The sequence below is a fragment of the Diplotaxodon limnothrissa genome, linkage group LG4 (genome assembly GCF_057381915.1).
Source record: "Diplotaxodon limnothrissa isolate DT_005_m linkage group LG4, D_limnothrissa_male_GT1.1, whole genome shotgun sequence".
Classification (NCBI taxonomy): domain Eukaryota; kingdom Metazoa; phylum Chordata; class Actinopteri; order Cichliformes; family Cichlidae; genus Diplotaxodon; species Diplotaxodon limnothrissa.
Window position 1 is genome coordinate 17,799,252 of NC_140599.1, and position 15,258 is coordinate 17,814,509.

At 41.3% G+C, this 15,258-nt stretch overlaps 1 protein-coding gene across 4 annotated transcripts in view; it reads right to left on the reverse strand.

Moving 5' to 3' along the window:
• tnrc6c1 (trinucleotide repeat containing adaptor 6C1) overlaps nucleotides 1-2,817 on the reverse strand; it is a 40,275-nt gene extending 37,458 nt beyond the window's left edge. For all 4 annotated transcript variants that reach the window (XM_085351546.1, XM_085351548.1, XM_085351545.1 and 1 more), the window contains exon 1: nucleotides 2,721-2,817. The gene's annotated coding sequence lies outside the window, so the exon portion shown is untranslated. The remainder of the gene's footprint in view (nucleotides 1-2,720) is intronic.
• Nucleotides 2,818-15,258: the final 12,441 nt, after the last annotated feature.

Below are 15,258 nucleotides of genomic sequence, written 5' to 3' on the forward strand. Positions count from 1 at the left end.
TTGGTGTCCCTCTTAAAACCAGACACACACTCAGACACAAAAAAGGCAACACACACTGCACATAGACCAAGGGCAGTCTAACAAAAGCAGGTGTAAAACTGGTTGAAAATGTGGAGTGGAGATGGAGAGGAAACTCAATAGATGAACTGTCAAAACTGCACACGCTGCTGCCGTGGATGTGTAAATGCCTCACTGCCCCTCACTGTACCACTAAAGAGGAGGGGGGTGCTACAAACGATGAGGCAGGCTTGTGCGTTGTGTGTGAGAGTTGGGGGAAGGGGTGCTAGACAGCAGTCACTGGGCACAGAGCCAGGAATGCCATCGCTGCAAGCCAAACAAGAGAACGGCGAGCACTCGGGAGAAGGCTTGCTAACAACCGCAGCAGCAGCCGCAGCAGCAGCAGCCACAGCTATGGCAGCGCGTGTAGCGCCCTCTGCTCGCCTGCACGTCGGGCGACGCAGCTTTTCAAGCCTGCTGATCAGTCACCGCACTCAGCAGGTTTTCAAATGCAAAAACCTCAAGCGCATTGGAAAGAAAAGAGAGAAAGAAAAGGAGCAACTTTTTGTCAGTAATGCGCTCAGATTGTGTGAAGGTTTAAAATCTGCTGGGTAAGCACTTACAACGTCTTTGTGCTCTGCAAAGAGGATTGCACTCTGTAAACTACTTGAAGCTATTCTCAGTGTAGCCATGTTAATGCTTTCTGACCCGGACTAATGACGGGGGAAAAGAGAAACTTGTGCTGCACTCCTGGTGCTATGTAGAGGCCCTAAAATAACTTGTATGGACAAACTCCAAAAGCACACAGTGTCAGCTGCTCCAAAAGTAAAGGGAACACGTTCACAGGGTTAGGGTGCATGTTGACAATTTCTTTTCTTTTTTTCCCCCCAACAGATCAAAGAAAATCCTCAACAAATGCTTAATTAAAATGCAATCATGCAGCTCTGTCACAGTTTTTTGACATTGTTTCAGATTTTTATTTCTGAAAGGGGCAATTAGGAAAACACTTTCATGCAGTATTTGTCCAGAAAACAAAACAAAACAGCTACTACTTCAAAAGAAAAAAAAGAAAAAAAAAGAACAAATGAACGAAATAGAATAAGAGGTTGTTTCTTACTGAAAATGATAGAAATAACAGAACCAAGATATGATAATAATTTCCTCTGGGATACATTTCTTAAGAAATTCTTGAACTCAAGCAAACCAAATATGTGGGGGGCTTTTTGTTTGTTTTTTTAAAGGGGAGATAAAATTACTCAAAAACATCTTGCAAGACAAAAGTAGAGTTTTGTGTGTGAAATCAATTAACTGCCTTCATAAGAAATCAAGCTCATCATTTCCACTGAAGACTCCAAGCGAGCATCTGATCGCTGACACAGAAAACAAGCCGCCAAACCAAATGACATAATCTGGCAAAAGCAACCCCTCATCCCTCCAGTCCAGCTCTAAGCAAAATAACCCGTGAAGACTTCTGAACTGAAAGTGAGGCTGTGACCTAAGCTGTATAGTAATCACAGCATTTAGTAGTCTGTTTTTGTTATCAAGCCCCCCTTTGGCGCCTCTCTGTGAATACACACTGCCTCTTTCAGGAGGACTGGGTGCTGACCGGGGGCCCCAAACCTGGCAGGGACAGAAAAGACCTCCAGCCCGCTTCTCTTAACCCTTTGCCAGGTCCAAACACACACACACAAATTAAGGACTCCAACGCATTAGTAAAACAAGCGGACCTCAAAGCTTGCATCAATCTGCCCTCTACATGCATCGGGGTACTGGTATCCCCAGCATCAGCCGCACACACTGTCTTCTAATGGAGAGTGTGTGTGTCCCTACAGGATGTCAAGCTGCAGGAAAAAGCCAGGTACAGATAACTGGTGCATCTTAAGGGTTACACTGGTCTCTGATGGGAAACAAAGAACTGAGAAGAGATTTCCAACACATAGACTGTATAAATTATTGAGCAGTCTGGGAGCAATTTCAACCACAGCGCCGGGGTTATAATCAAAGCATTGAAAGGGGGAGAGTTTTTGCATCTAAAAGTAGGCAGAAAGTGAGGACCAGCAGTTACCAACTATTAAAAAAAAAAAAGCCGAGCGGATGAGGATGCATGAGGTGCAAGCAGCAGTCCTAGTAAATGAAACAGAGAGCGGCCGTACGAGGGCATGAGTACAATAGGTAAAACCCTGGTGGCTAATGCGTTTAAACCCAGTCAGGTGATGCAAGCTAGATCCAGCCACCTCTCTGTGCAGCACCGAGGATATTTCGGCTTTAATGCTCGTGTCAACTCTCTTGCACGGCAGCGCAACAACAAGCGTCCCACCAATGTCTGCCAAGCTGCTACACATACGACAACTCGACAAGCGACAACACAGGGCGCCCTTGAATCACCGCAGCTGTGCAGCCACGGTGTTTTAATGACGAGCTAGCTCAAGTTAGGAACATACTATGAAGAAAACCTCCGTGCTAACCTCAGCGACCGCGCTAGAAGTTAAAATAAGCTCCAGTGTGCACTCGACAAATGCGATATATACAAAAAGGGGGGGTTAAGCAGCACTCACGAAGAAGACAGCACTGATGTCAAAGTGGGCTGAGCTGAAAATATTTTGATTCCCAGCTGCCATGTTTGCTATCGAAACTCGCCACATTTCCCCCCCAACAAGAAACAAAAACGCGACAAGGCACATCTCCGTCGCGGTAAACCTCACGGACTCGGTGATAAATCCTACCGTGAAGCGTTCAGTCGGTTCTCAGCAGCGGCGGAGCCTCTGCAGCCATTTTGTAGTAACTGACCGGAGCAGGAGCTCGAGACGGTTGAATCGGTGGTAACGGGGAAGGGGGGCGGAGCTCCACCTTGCCATGTGATCTTCAACAACAAAACAAACTGGTCCCACTTCACATCGCTCCGCCCAGGCGTTTCCATGACAACTGCAGCTCCTCCATCACTCCCCTCTCTGTGCTGCTCGCTTCAGCTCGCAGCCGTGCGTGGACTCGCCTCCCTTCACCTCCCCCACCTCTCCTACCTCCCCTTTTCCTCACGGTATACGGTGTAGATTCAACGAAGAAAGTACGCACATATAAAAGTCAGTAAGCTCCGTGTAAAACGTGAACTGTTTGGGGGGGGGGATAATAAGAAACATAACAGCGTTTCAGCAGCGCTGGCACCTGCGCTGTGTTTTAACGCCAACAGAGGGCACAGTTTGTTTTACAACGCAGATAGCCTCGTCATAGTCATAATATACATTCGCACTATGAAGCGGTGAGAGTTTTATTTATTTATATATTTTAATCTTTCTGCTGTTAAAACCAGTTCAGCAGGGAAACGTAACAGAACATGCAGTACAAATGATATAGGAATGGATGTGTCCAGTTTAAGCAACCAAAGAGAGAAACACTGTGCATCACAGCATTTATCTGAGAGCTTTAAGATTTAAGCTTGTAATAGGTTTGTGAAAATATGCAAAATCTCTTTATGAATTATGTTTTTTTATGTGCATTTCAGGTTTGTTTTTCGTTAGTAAGTTTCCAGAGAAGATGGGTGTATTCATCAAGGGTCATAAGAAGGTCATAAGAAGAGTTAAGATAACATTGTTACAGAGGCATGTAGACATCTCTGTCCGAATAAACATGTGCACTAAATGCAGTCATGCATTCCTTTCCTATGCAAGCTTTTCCCCACTGGGAAAAAAGCCATCCATAACTTGAAATTTGGGGTTGCTATCTCAAACTTTTAACACAATAACTTAGAATTTTAAGCCATTTTCTCAATTTTGAGTTATTTTCTCAAAAGTTTGAATTTGTAAGTTGAAAAGTTGAGATATCTAACTTGAAATTTTGACTTGATGGCAATTTATTTGTTTTGTTTTTTTGTCTGTTTGTTTGTTTCTTTGGTGCTCAGGAATCAATCTTCCATATTTTCTGCCCTATCTTAGTCTTATCTTAGTTAGGCATAATCTTTTTTTTCACACTTAATACAATAACTTTGGTACTTAACAACCTGTAATGATGAGAAAATTGACCTTGCAAGACACTCAATGAGATAAACAGCATGTTGTAAAGGGAGGTTTTAATCTGTGTAGACTGTGCAGACTGACAGTACCCGTTTTTAAGAAATAATTATAAGATTAATAATAATAATAATTGTTCCTAGTCAATACTGATTGACACAGTTAAAATAAAGTGATTAGACTACACTGTGCAGTTACATGAGATGTTTTTATTTACTCTATTTCTAAAATTACAGCATGATTTGCTTTCCTCTTTGGGATAAATTCAGCAGCACTGAAAATGTGTGTTTCATTTTTAGGGAAATAAAACAATTGTAGTTTAATTTGGCTACATGAAAACATCAAAATATTAAGTAAGGCTTTGATTAAATATATAGTTGTAATGCGTAAATCAGGAGAACTTGGAAAGTTTATTATAGACATTATTTTTGAGGTGAATGACAGTGATGATTGATAATACAAATGCACTAGAATATAGATCTAGCATGTTTATGTTGCCAATTTTGAATGTTTTTCTAATACACAGCCAGGATTTTGGTCATTTAGTGTGAGAAATTCCCGTGCGCGTGACTCAAAGGAAATCTTATGTTTTCCATCAAACTGAAGAGAAACAAATATGACTGGAGTGCCTTCTGAGTCAATTCGTCTCCACTCAGTGAGTCAGTTCTGGGCCTGAATAAATGCCCTCCTATCTCACTTGCAGCCACAAAAGACCACTCCGCTTGAGTATCTGTGGCATCTGAAAAGAGTCTGAAAACATCAAATGGAGAACGCCCACATGAACTAACCATAATTCTGACTACAAAGCAGGTTGATCGCCACCGTGTGCTCACAATTACAGCACCATCTGTACTTGCTGTCAGAGCCATATAGATTACAGTGTCACCCACATCTGGATAATCGCAGAAAAATGCATTACAGTGACGGTGGCAAAACACAATTAGTCAGTCTACAAGATGATCGAGTGCAAGGGGAGTATGTGGAGAGGGAGACACTAATCACACGCCATAGTGATGAATCTTCTGTGTGTCATGGCAGTAGATAATAATCCATCGCCTGAATCCTTTTCCGAGTTTGTGCGTGGTGTGTGTGTGTGTGTGTGTGAGCATGTATGCATGTAAAGAGGGGAGATCTCCTTGAACAGCTGCCACAAAAAAAAAGTTTATGCTCCCTGTGGGAAGATATTCTCACCAATTATGACATTTAAAATGACTGAACGATTTCTCTAACAGTATACTGTGACCCTGCTTTTATGCCATGCTTGTTCCTCGTACTACTTCCTAAATTTCAGCACAGTGCCATGAAGTCGACATCTGCGATTTGTTATGAAATGTTTTAACCACTAAAGTATTGTAGATCATAGATTCATGCAATCCTTTTAGTTGCTTACTAAACCAATGCAAATTAAGATGGCGGCCGTAAACACGATGGCTACCAAAAGCGAGCATGTCATCATTGCCTTTTTGAACATGTTAGTTTAAAGTAGCATCTAAGTAGATTTGCAGAACTGCTAGCATAACTGCAGAATCAGCAGGAGTGCTAATAATTAATCAGGAATGCTCAGAAAGGGGCGGAAACCTTAAGCATTGCTCAGGGCAGTGGTTCCAAAAGTGTACATGGATGGAGGTTATGAAAAATAAGAAGTAAAAAAAAAATACTTTGGTGCACCTTTGAGCAGAATTCATGCCTCATCCTTTATTAATTGGTAATAATTGCTAAAAAGTTATGGGAAATTGGGGGTAAGCTTTTTTTTTTTCAGTTTCTACAGTGAGGCAGGCTGCAAAGTCACTTTACTCTGACATTTGAATACTTCAAGCATGAACCAGTATAAACTTGGCATATCTCAGCGTGGCATGCAGTGTGTCCTAAAAGAAATATGAGTGAACTGGACAAGCAAAGGAAAAAAGAAGGAGTGACACACCACTAAATTTCTATACTAGATAAAGAGTATCTTAAAATCATATCCTTAAGAAATACAACAAATTTGCAAGTTTTGGTTCAAACTGTTGTCAGTATCTGTCATCAGGAGGTCAGGAGAGAGGTTCAACAGTGTGTGTATACAGCCATCTACGAAACACAGTGGAGGCTCTACCATGGTTTGGGGCTGTATTTAACCCAGTGGTATTGAGTATCTTGTCAAAACTGATGGAAGAATGAATGCAGAAAAGTACAGTCATATTGTGATCCATCATGGAATGCATCTGATTGGCAGCATGACAATGGACGATGACCCCAAACACACTGCCGATGCAGTAAAATCATACTTGGATAGAAACACACAGTCCTGCATTATGAGCTCGTGTACCACTGCCTGTTTTCAGCTTAGCTTGTTTTTGTCATGTCATTTTGAGTTTTGTATTCCACCTAAAATCTCCTATGATTTCATTCTCAGTTTTAGATTATCATTACTGTTTATTGTTAACTCCCCGAATCTTAGTTTTCCTGCTCACCTGTGCTGTTGTTGTCTAATCTCCTTTTCTGTGTTGGGGGTTCATTTGTTTTTGATACTTCCTGTTTTACTTTGGTATCTTCTGTCTCTTGTGTCTTGTTTTCCAGTTTTGTGTCCCCTGTCTCATCATCTTGTATTACTTTCAGCTGTGTCTCGTTTCCCTGGTGTTTCCCATAGCCCTGATTACCTCATGTATCCATTTAAAGCCTCAGTTTCCCATAGCTCTTTGTCAGATTGTAGTGTTGCCTACTAATGTATTTCCCCTGCTGTTTGTTACTTTGGATTCGTTTTCAGACTTCTCATTGTTGCATTTTGCATTTGGGTCCATGCCCACACCTATCCCTAACAAAATAGAGTTTGTACAATGATTTTCAAGTTCATTGTACAAACTCCGTTTTTGCCTAATGTAATGTATTTCTATTTATTTTTGCCCGTTTCTCATTTCCCTACTCAAAATATTTTTACACAGTACTATATGTGCTGTTATGCAATTAGCAGAATACAAAGAAAAGAAAAACAACAAATGCATCTCAGTATGTTGTGATCCATACAAGAGAATCTGACCTTGCTGTCTCTGCATTAACAGCACTGATCAATACACACAGACAGGCAGTGTGTATGTGAGAAATTCAATTATCACCTCGGCCAGCTGAGATGGCCTGTCTGGGTGCGACTGAAGTTCAATGGTTAGACTGTTACCAGCCTGCCCCTGTGGGAAAGGCGGAGGGGTCAATCAAGGTGTCATTTTAAACTATGTGAAGAAGCGGGACTTTGAGACCTCCAGGGAGCAGGGGTTAGAGGTTTTACTTGAATTAAAAACACAACCTAAGATGTAGTCACATACAGATGGGTCGGTGTGCTGTCGTAAAAGCCTTATTCATGTATTTGCATGTTAGCACAGCAACTTCTAAACAACTGCACATTTCATGCACAACAATATTACATGTTTTCTTCACGATTGTGTAAGACAGCCATTTGTTTTTTATGTTTTTATTCTGTGCTTCTCCCCAGTGCTTTCTGCATCCAATAAAGGAGAATTAGATGACTCTAATGAAGGGATATTTTCTCAGAATTTATTTTGTACATTATCATTAGAAAAATACCGCAAACGCAGCTTGAACCAAAGCTTGTTCAGACAAGCATGGCAAATCAGTTTGTTGACAGAATGAAGGTCTCTCTTTAAGAGTCGCTGTCGTTTTAACACTTCTGTCACTGATGCTTGTGTCCCAAATAAGAAAAGGCTGCGATTAATTTACGGGGGGTATCTCTATACTGCATTTCATAGACTGTAATTGAATGAGAGACAAGTGATTGTGCTATGCAGCTAATCAGATGTGTGCTGTGTGGGTGGGCATTAACCCCCCATACAGACTGTATTCCTTTTGCAGCTCGGTGTTAATCAGATTTATGGCGTGCGTAAACATAATTGTGTGTCTTTATGGATTCAAATGATTCAGCTGAACAATTAATCTCTGGTAAACATTAATTTGCTTTCTCAGTGCTGTTTGTCTTTGCTGTCTTTCTTCTAACCCCCCCTCCCCCCCCAACGTGGCAGTTTCTGCATTCACTCGAGCCCACGAATATGGCGCGCAGGCTCTCTGTCTCGCATTGGGGAAAGATGGAGGGGGAGGAGAAGATGGCACAGCGATATGCTATGAAAGCTTGTCAGTTCGTCATCCTTCAAAGTCAGTGCGTCCCATTGCTGCCTTCACCTGCCAAGGTCACTCTGCTGATGTTTCAGGTGGTGGTGGTGGGGGCGGAGAGACTCACAAAGACCATTACCCCACCAACAAAGCTATGATTACTTCTATTTTCATTTGAGATGAGATTAAAGTCCTTGGGAGGTGGGGGTATCAATCTGTTGTAACTTAATGAGTCTTCTTTAGTGAGCAAACAGACGCTCGGGCCAACAGTGGCCACGGTCGATATCTGTCCGCCACTCATGATTGTATGCACAGAAAAGAGAGACTACAGGCTTAGAGAGGGAGGAAAGGAGAAGGGAAGGGACAACCCGTCTTGTTTTTAAAGCTGTCATATCGTAAACTAACTTCCAATTAACAAAAGTATTACACGAAACAATGATGTAAACACATTATCCATTACTTCAGTTTCTGCTTTATTACTACTGGGACCACGAAAGTGTTTAGTTTGGTGGATTAATACTGTACACACGCGCACGCATCATCTCCTCTTCTCCCCGCAGCATCCACACGTCAGAGTGATGAATGTCTCCTTCCTGCGAGTGACCTCCAAGGTCAGCAGTAGCGGTGGGGGGGAAAAAATGCGGCCCATTTCCCTCCCGGCAGCAACAGCAAGGTAACAGCTCAGGCATAATTCACCATCGCTTGGCCGCTGCTCTAATCGCAAATGTAATCAAACTGGCTGGGACTCTGCAGGCTCTGCTGAGCTAGGCTGGACTGCGCCCGGGTGGGGTGGGCTGAGCTGAAAAAACAGGGAGGGATGTTTTTGAAGCTGGAGCACGCTCTCTGTAGTCTTCTGATGGAACAAAGAGTATGCATGCCGGTGTAAGGTGCACACAGAGCCGTAACACCTGTCCCATTATTGACGCAGGCAGCACGCTGATCGATCACAAGCAGCGGGAACATATCAGAGCACTGCAAAGCAAAACACGTGCCACACTTGTGCCACCTCTGCCTGTAAATGAAACACAAGCATGCCATCGTGCACAGAGCCAGCGATAGTGGCCTAATGAATACAGGCAGCTTTGCAGTCGGTAGCATCCCCTCACCGGAGATATATTATCTAGGCCACAGCATCAATCTTCCTGTCAGCAGCCACTGCAGCCGCTATCTGTGCCTCGCCATCATAAACACATATATTATTCATGAATTAGCATTATTGTCCACTTAATTATTTATCAGGTCTTAATTATCCGGCAGATAATCTATTCCAGGTCGTGGGAAATTAGATAAGGAAAGATAACGTTGTTGCTAGGCTCTAACCATCTTTAGTGCGAGTGTGGAGAGCTTTCCACTCGAGTGGTTTTTATGATGGGTGCATTAAACGAGTTTTGGGAGCATTATTGGTAAAATTGGGGGGAAAAGAGGGATAAAGCAGGAGAGTCAGTGAGGTGAAATAGTCTGAGATGTATTTAGATTGATGGGGCAATAAGAAGTAGTTTTTAAAAAGGATGATGTATTGCAATTAGCACCCTGAGGAGTGCGTGATAATGAGACCATTAATTTCAAAGATCTCCTGTCACCTATTGTAGAGACTATAAATGGAGTGTACAGAGAGAGCCTAAAAAATTTACCTCTCTTTGTACTGCTGTAATCAAAACCTCATCGCTTCTTCATGTGCTTCCCCTTTCAAAGTCAACGCTGCTGTCCACCAGCTCTGGCCATGTTCTCACTCCTGTCACCTCATCTCCCCTCCTCCTGCAGACGCCTACCTTACCCTCTCCTTCCCTCCTTGTTTTCTAGTCAAAGCACACACACACCACAGAAGACGATGAATCATTCATAGGAGCACATAATGCCCTCAGCCCTCTCGCCAGAGACAGAGAGAGAGGGGAGGGCAGACAGAAAGACAGTGGGAGAAGAGGATTATGAGAGTGAAGCTGGAAATGAAATGGGTTAAGATGTAAGACAATACAGTGTGCGATAGATTAAGCAGATGGATTAGATTAAAAGCATGTTATTGGGAGGCCGGTTAAGACATTTGACAATTTAATAAGCTCTGACTGACTGATATGGATGATTTTCATAGGGTGTATAAGACAGTTTTTCTTTCATGTATTTTTAATCATATCTGGACTAAAGCACTTTTCCTTTTCTACTTAATTGACGTGTCTGTCTGCTTATGTAGCTACAGTGTTCATGAACAGAGTAAGTATGAAGTCGTTTGATCACAGAGCTGCAGCACTTTGTAAGTCAAAGAGGGACCACATTGAATAAAGACAGTAAAACAAAAAAGATGTGCAGGGGAATAATGATGTTATCCCCTGCTGAAAATTTGCTCACTTACAAAGAAATGAAGAGTCTCTAACCTTTATAGTAGTTTCATTCTAATGAAGAGACAGAATAACAAACAAAATTATAGAAAAATGTGTGTTACATAAAGTATTAAATTGATTTTCATGCCATTGAGTGGAATAGCTATTTGATCTCAAAGCAAAACATGACTTGCGGTAAGATGTTTCTTGTAGTTGGTCACCAGGCTTGCAGATCTCAGGAGGGATTTTGGCCCACTCCTCTTTACATAAACTCTCTAAATTCTTAGATTCTTAGATTTCTTGGCTGCTGTTTGGCAGCTTGAATCTTCAGTTCCCTCCACTGAGGTCTGGAGACTGGCTAAACCCCTCCATGACCTTACTGTGCTTCTTCTTTAGCCACTCCTTTGTTGTGTTGGTGGTGTCTCATGGATCACTGCAATGATGAAATATCTATTTACAACCCATCTTCAGTGTTCTGGTTAAGGGAAGGAGGTTACGGAGGAAGGAACTACTAATTAGTCAAACATGCTGAGTCAGCTGTTTTCATATGAAATATATGAATAAATCATTTTGTTCAAGGCATTTAGAAAATGTTCAGAACACCGCACTTCTAAAAAGATAAAACACTTTATTTAATGTAAATTTTATTTAAAAAAAGAGCAACTAATGTTCAAAACCAGGAAGGTGTTTTTAAAAGTTCATATTAATGAAATATATTTATTAAATGTAGTTTTAAAGTAATAGAAGCATTCTTCTTTAAATATCCTTGAGATTTATCTGTAGCTTGAGTGGTATCCATATCTGGCAAGGTATGTTTGATATGAGGTCCAGGAGTTGACATTGTATGTCTCTGTTTATCCATGACTTATTTATTATTTATTTATATTGTTTCATAACAAGTAAGTACTGTGAAAAAAATCTTGAGCCACATCTTATTTCTTTGTGTTTTAATGAGAAAATGAGAAAAAGGTGCTGCGATTTATTGAAACTTCTGCAAACATACTTGGAAATTAGAGCTGGGCGATAGAACGATAACGATATCTATCGCGATATAACTTTTACTCGATAGAGAAATTAAGCTATCGCGATAGACCTCGCCGCTCTTGTCCTCTTAAAAAAAAAAAAAAAAAAAAAAAAAAAGGTCGGCCGATCCAAATTAAGTAGCGCAGAGCCGAACCAATCACAGCCGCAGCTTCACGTCGCGTGACTTGTTACCTACCGCACAAGTGCCAAGCCGCACGTGTGTTTGTTTGGGAAGCAGCCAGCGGGTAATGGAGGAAATGAGTGTACCGACTAGAAAAATCAACCGAGCGTGACCGAAGAGAAAACAGATGATGGTTCCAATGCCGGAGAGATTGTCGAACGGAAGAGCCATAGAAGTTCCGTAGTGTGAAGGTATTTCGGCTATTTCAAGTCTGACAAAAAACAGAGTAGCGTGCACTGTAAATTGTGCCGAAAGCAAGTCTGGAAATACAATAAACTGGTGCATGCGTCACACTGTGCACCACGTTATTGTTTCGGTGAAATGAATTTCTACAATACTGTTACTGTTAATTCTACTCTCTGCAGTGTTTACATGCTTACATATACACACAGTTACTGTCCCTCCACACATACGACTCGGTTCTGCTTCTATGCCCCAGCTTTGTTTACTTTTTCCCACCGAGGCTTCTAGACTTCTGATTGGCCAACATTTCTGCACGGTTAGGAATCTAGCTCCACCTGCTGCTTTGGCATGTTCATAGCAGCGTTTTCCTTCATTTCTGCCTTTATGTGTGGACGGGATTATTTTTTAAAATGAAAACGGAAAATCTCCGTTTTCAAAAATACCCGTGTACGTGTGGACGTAGCCTCAGTCTCTGACTGGAAGCGCTAATTCGTCATTCGGCTTTTGTCAGACTAAAGTAACTGTTAAAACTGTTTGAAAAGCTCAGCTATACAACAAGGAGAGATTGAGAATTTCCTTTTAGTTCTCAGTTTATTTGATATTGACAAAAGTTAGTCAGTTTTGTCTGTTCTTCTGTAAAACAAACTAAGATTTATTTTTAGAATTAATATTTTGTTTCTAAGTGGAATTGACAATTTAGTCTGTTTCGTTTGTTCTATTTTGAAACTTAAACGCTTTAGCGGCTGCCTTTTGTGTAGTTTGCAATATTTGCCTTTATTTATCTGAAAAAGTCTCATGTTCCTTAAGTACATCTACCCTGTTGAACTTATTATGGGAAATAAATATTTAAAAACAAGCTGCTGATTATTTCACATTTTACTTGTGAGCAACGGCACATTTAAATCTTACAAATATAGTTATTTGGCTTATATCGTGATAGATATCGTTATCGCCTGAAATGAAAAAAACATATCGTGATATGAAAAAATCTCATATCGCCCAGCTCTATTGGAAATACGGTATATAAGGCAAAAAGAGAGTTTGTAGGATTCTCACAGTCACAATGTGAGCTCTCTTAGGTGAGCTGATCCCATACTAGTTCAATAATGTTGATGTCCAGGGCTCTGGGGAGGCCAATCCATGACTGATAGTGTTCAACTGTGTGTTTTTCTGTTTTTCTGTCACTTTTTCTGACAGTGTGTTTTGGATTACTGTCGAGCTAAAAAATGAAGCTATTGCCGATCAAATGCTTTCCAGATGGTTTTGCGCAGTGGATCAAAATCTGATGGTACTTTTCTGCATTCATAATTCCACCAATTTCGACCAGATCCCCAAAACCACTGGCCGAAATCCAGGTCCCAAACCAAATACTCAAACCAGATTTTCAGTCCATTTCTTGTGAAATTTGGCACACCCCAGCCTTTTCTCCCTGTTTCTTTTCCTTAAAAATTGCTTCCTGACAACCACACTTCCACTGAGACCATTTCTGATGAGGCTTCAGTGAACAGCGGATGAATCATCTGAAGGGCCAGTTGCATCTCTCAGATCCTGCGACAGATCTGAATTTTTCCTATTTCACAGGGACATGACTTTAAAATAATATTCATGTGCTGTAAATACTTATTTAGGCCCGTCACTTCATCTTTTGTCTGCCATTTGTCCAGTTTCTTTGAATATTTTGAGGAAAAACTGCACAACTTGCTGAGATATGACAAGTTTTCAGCTAATAGCTCTTTGGGAATCCCCATGTCGGTGCAAAAGATTGATGTTTCTGAAAAAGGTCGAAATCTGCTGGCTTATAAGCCTTATAAGACCTTAACTCTGGTCAGCAAGTCTCTTGATCACACATGAATCACTAGTAATGCATTCATTGTTCCCTGTGGCTGTGTGGTGCAAGAGCTGAGTGAAACAACACACAAGTATGTACTGACAGAATAACCACAGACACACATGCTCACAGGGAGGTCTTTGTTTTGTTTTCAGCGGAACTCTGATAATATAAGCAGCAGTTAGAAACTCGAGCCAGACAGGGAGGATTGGATAAAAGATTTTTTAAGTCAACCTTCGTTCATCAGCTCTGTGCGGACTTTCCACTTCTCCGCTATGAAAACCAGGACATCTAAAAAAAAAAAAAAAATGAATCCAACAGAAAAATGCCAAAAACTGCTGTTCCTAAAGTGGCCACTTGAGGCTGGTTAAAAAAGGGAGTCAATCCTCGGTTTAAAATGTGTGCTTTTGGTGCAGACATAATCATGCTTACTATAGCTAATTTTCCTCTTTGTAATTATTGTTTGGCTATCATTTAGTCTGTACTGAGGCTTTAGTTATGCAGTTTATGAGACAGGCTTGATTTGAGAGAAAGCTAAATACTCTGTAGGAGCCATTCTTGGGTTAATACCTTATGTGGTCACTAGAGGTCACCTTTTTCTGTTTTGATTATGTAATGTAAAGGTATTTAAGGTAGACGCACGTAATCGGCGTCAGGTGTGTCATTAAGAAGGCAAACAGTTTGTGACCGTTGCGCTGTTATGCTAAGTCGATACAGAATAAAGACCAAAAAAAAGGACAAGATACATACTGCTGGATTTATTGGACTGTTAACTTAATTCATGCATACCAGTGACATCGCGTCACCCCCCGTTAACGACCACCTCAGTGGCTTCAAGCGTAGGCTTAGCCTCTACAACTCAGTTTCTCCTCTACACCTCACCCCACCTCCCTTACCCCTGTTTAATAAACAGTAAAAAAAAAAATGAAATAGCACTAATGCTTTATCAATTCAGCAGCTGCCGAAGTGTTTGGTAGAAAAGAAAACCCCTTTGGGTCATGATACTGTAAGATATCCTTACAAATCACTGAATATGCACACATGAAAGCACAAAATGATGTAAAAATTAAAAAACACTATATGAGGTATGTCAGTTATCGCTGTACAAAACACTCAATTATGGTTGCGCCACAGCAGGAAAACAAATACGCTCGCAATCAGCAGCATATGTATATCATATGAGGCATTCATATTAAAGTACTGCATGACATTGGCTGCTAGGGAAATCCAGTAGCTTGCGTGGCAGGCAGGACCTGATGAGTGCTGGAAAGTACCAGAGAGTTACAAGGGTAGAGCAAAGTATGTGCCATTGATGGCAGTGACAAGTAGCTTTTCTTTTGGAGCACCCTGAAGCCATTTCAGTCATGGCTTTTTGCATGCCGTCCATTATATTCCCACTGATACAAAATTTAACAGCTTTTTTGTTTAGTTTTTTATGGTTGCTCATCGTGTTGCTGCAGAGAAATGTGTGCCCTGTTAAATCATATCTCATGGAGAGCGACCGAAAAGTGAAACCCACAGTAACAAATTACGCCATTAAGCCACAAAAGGCCACAAGATGACAAACCTCGCAGATATCAGAAGGAACAGGCACTGTTCTGCTGTTCCATTATCCTCTCACCTCTCCAACCTATGCGGGAG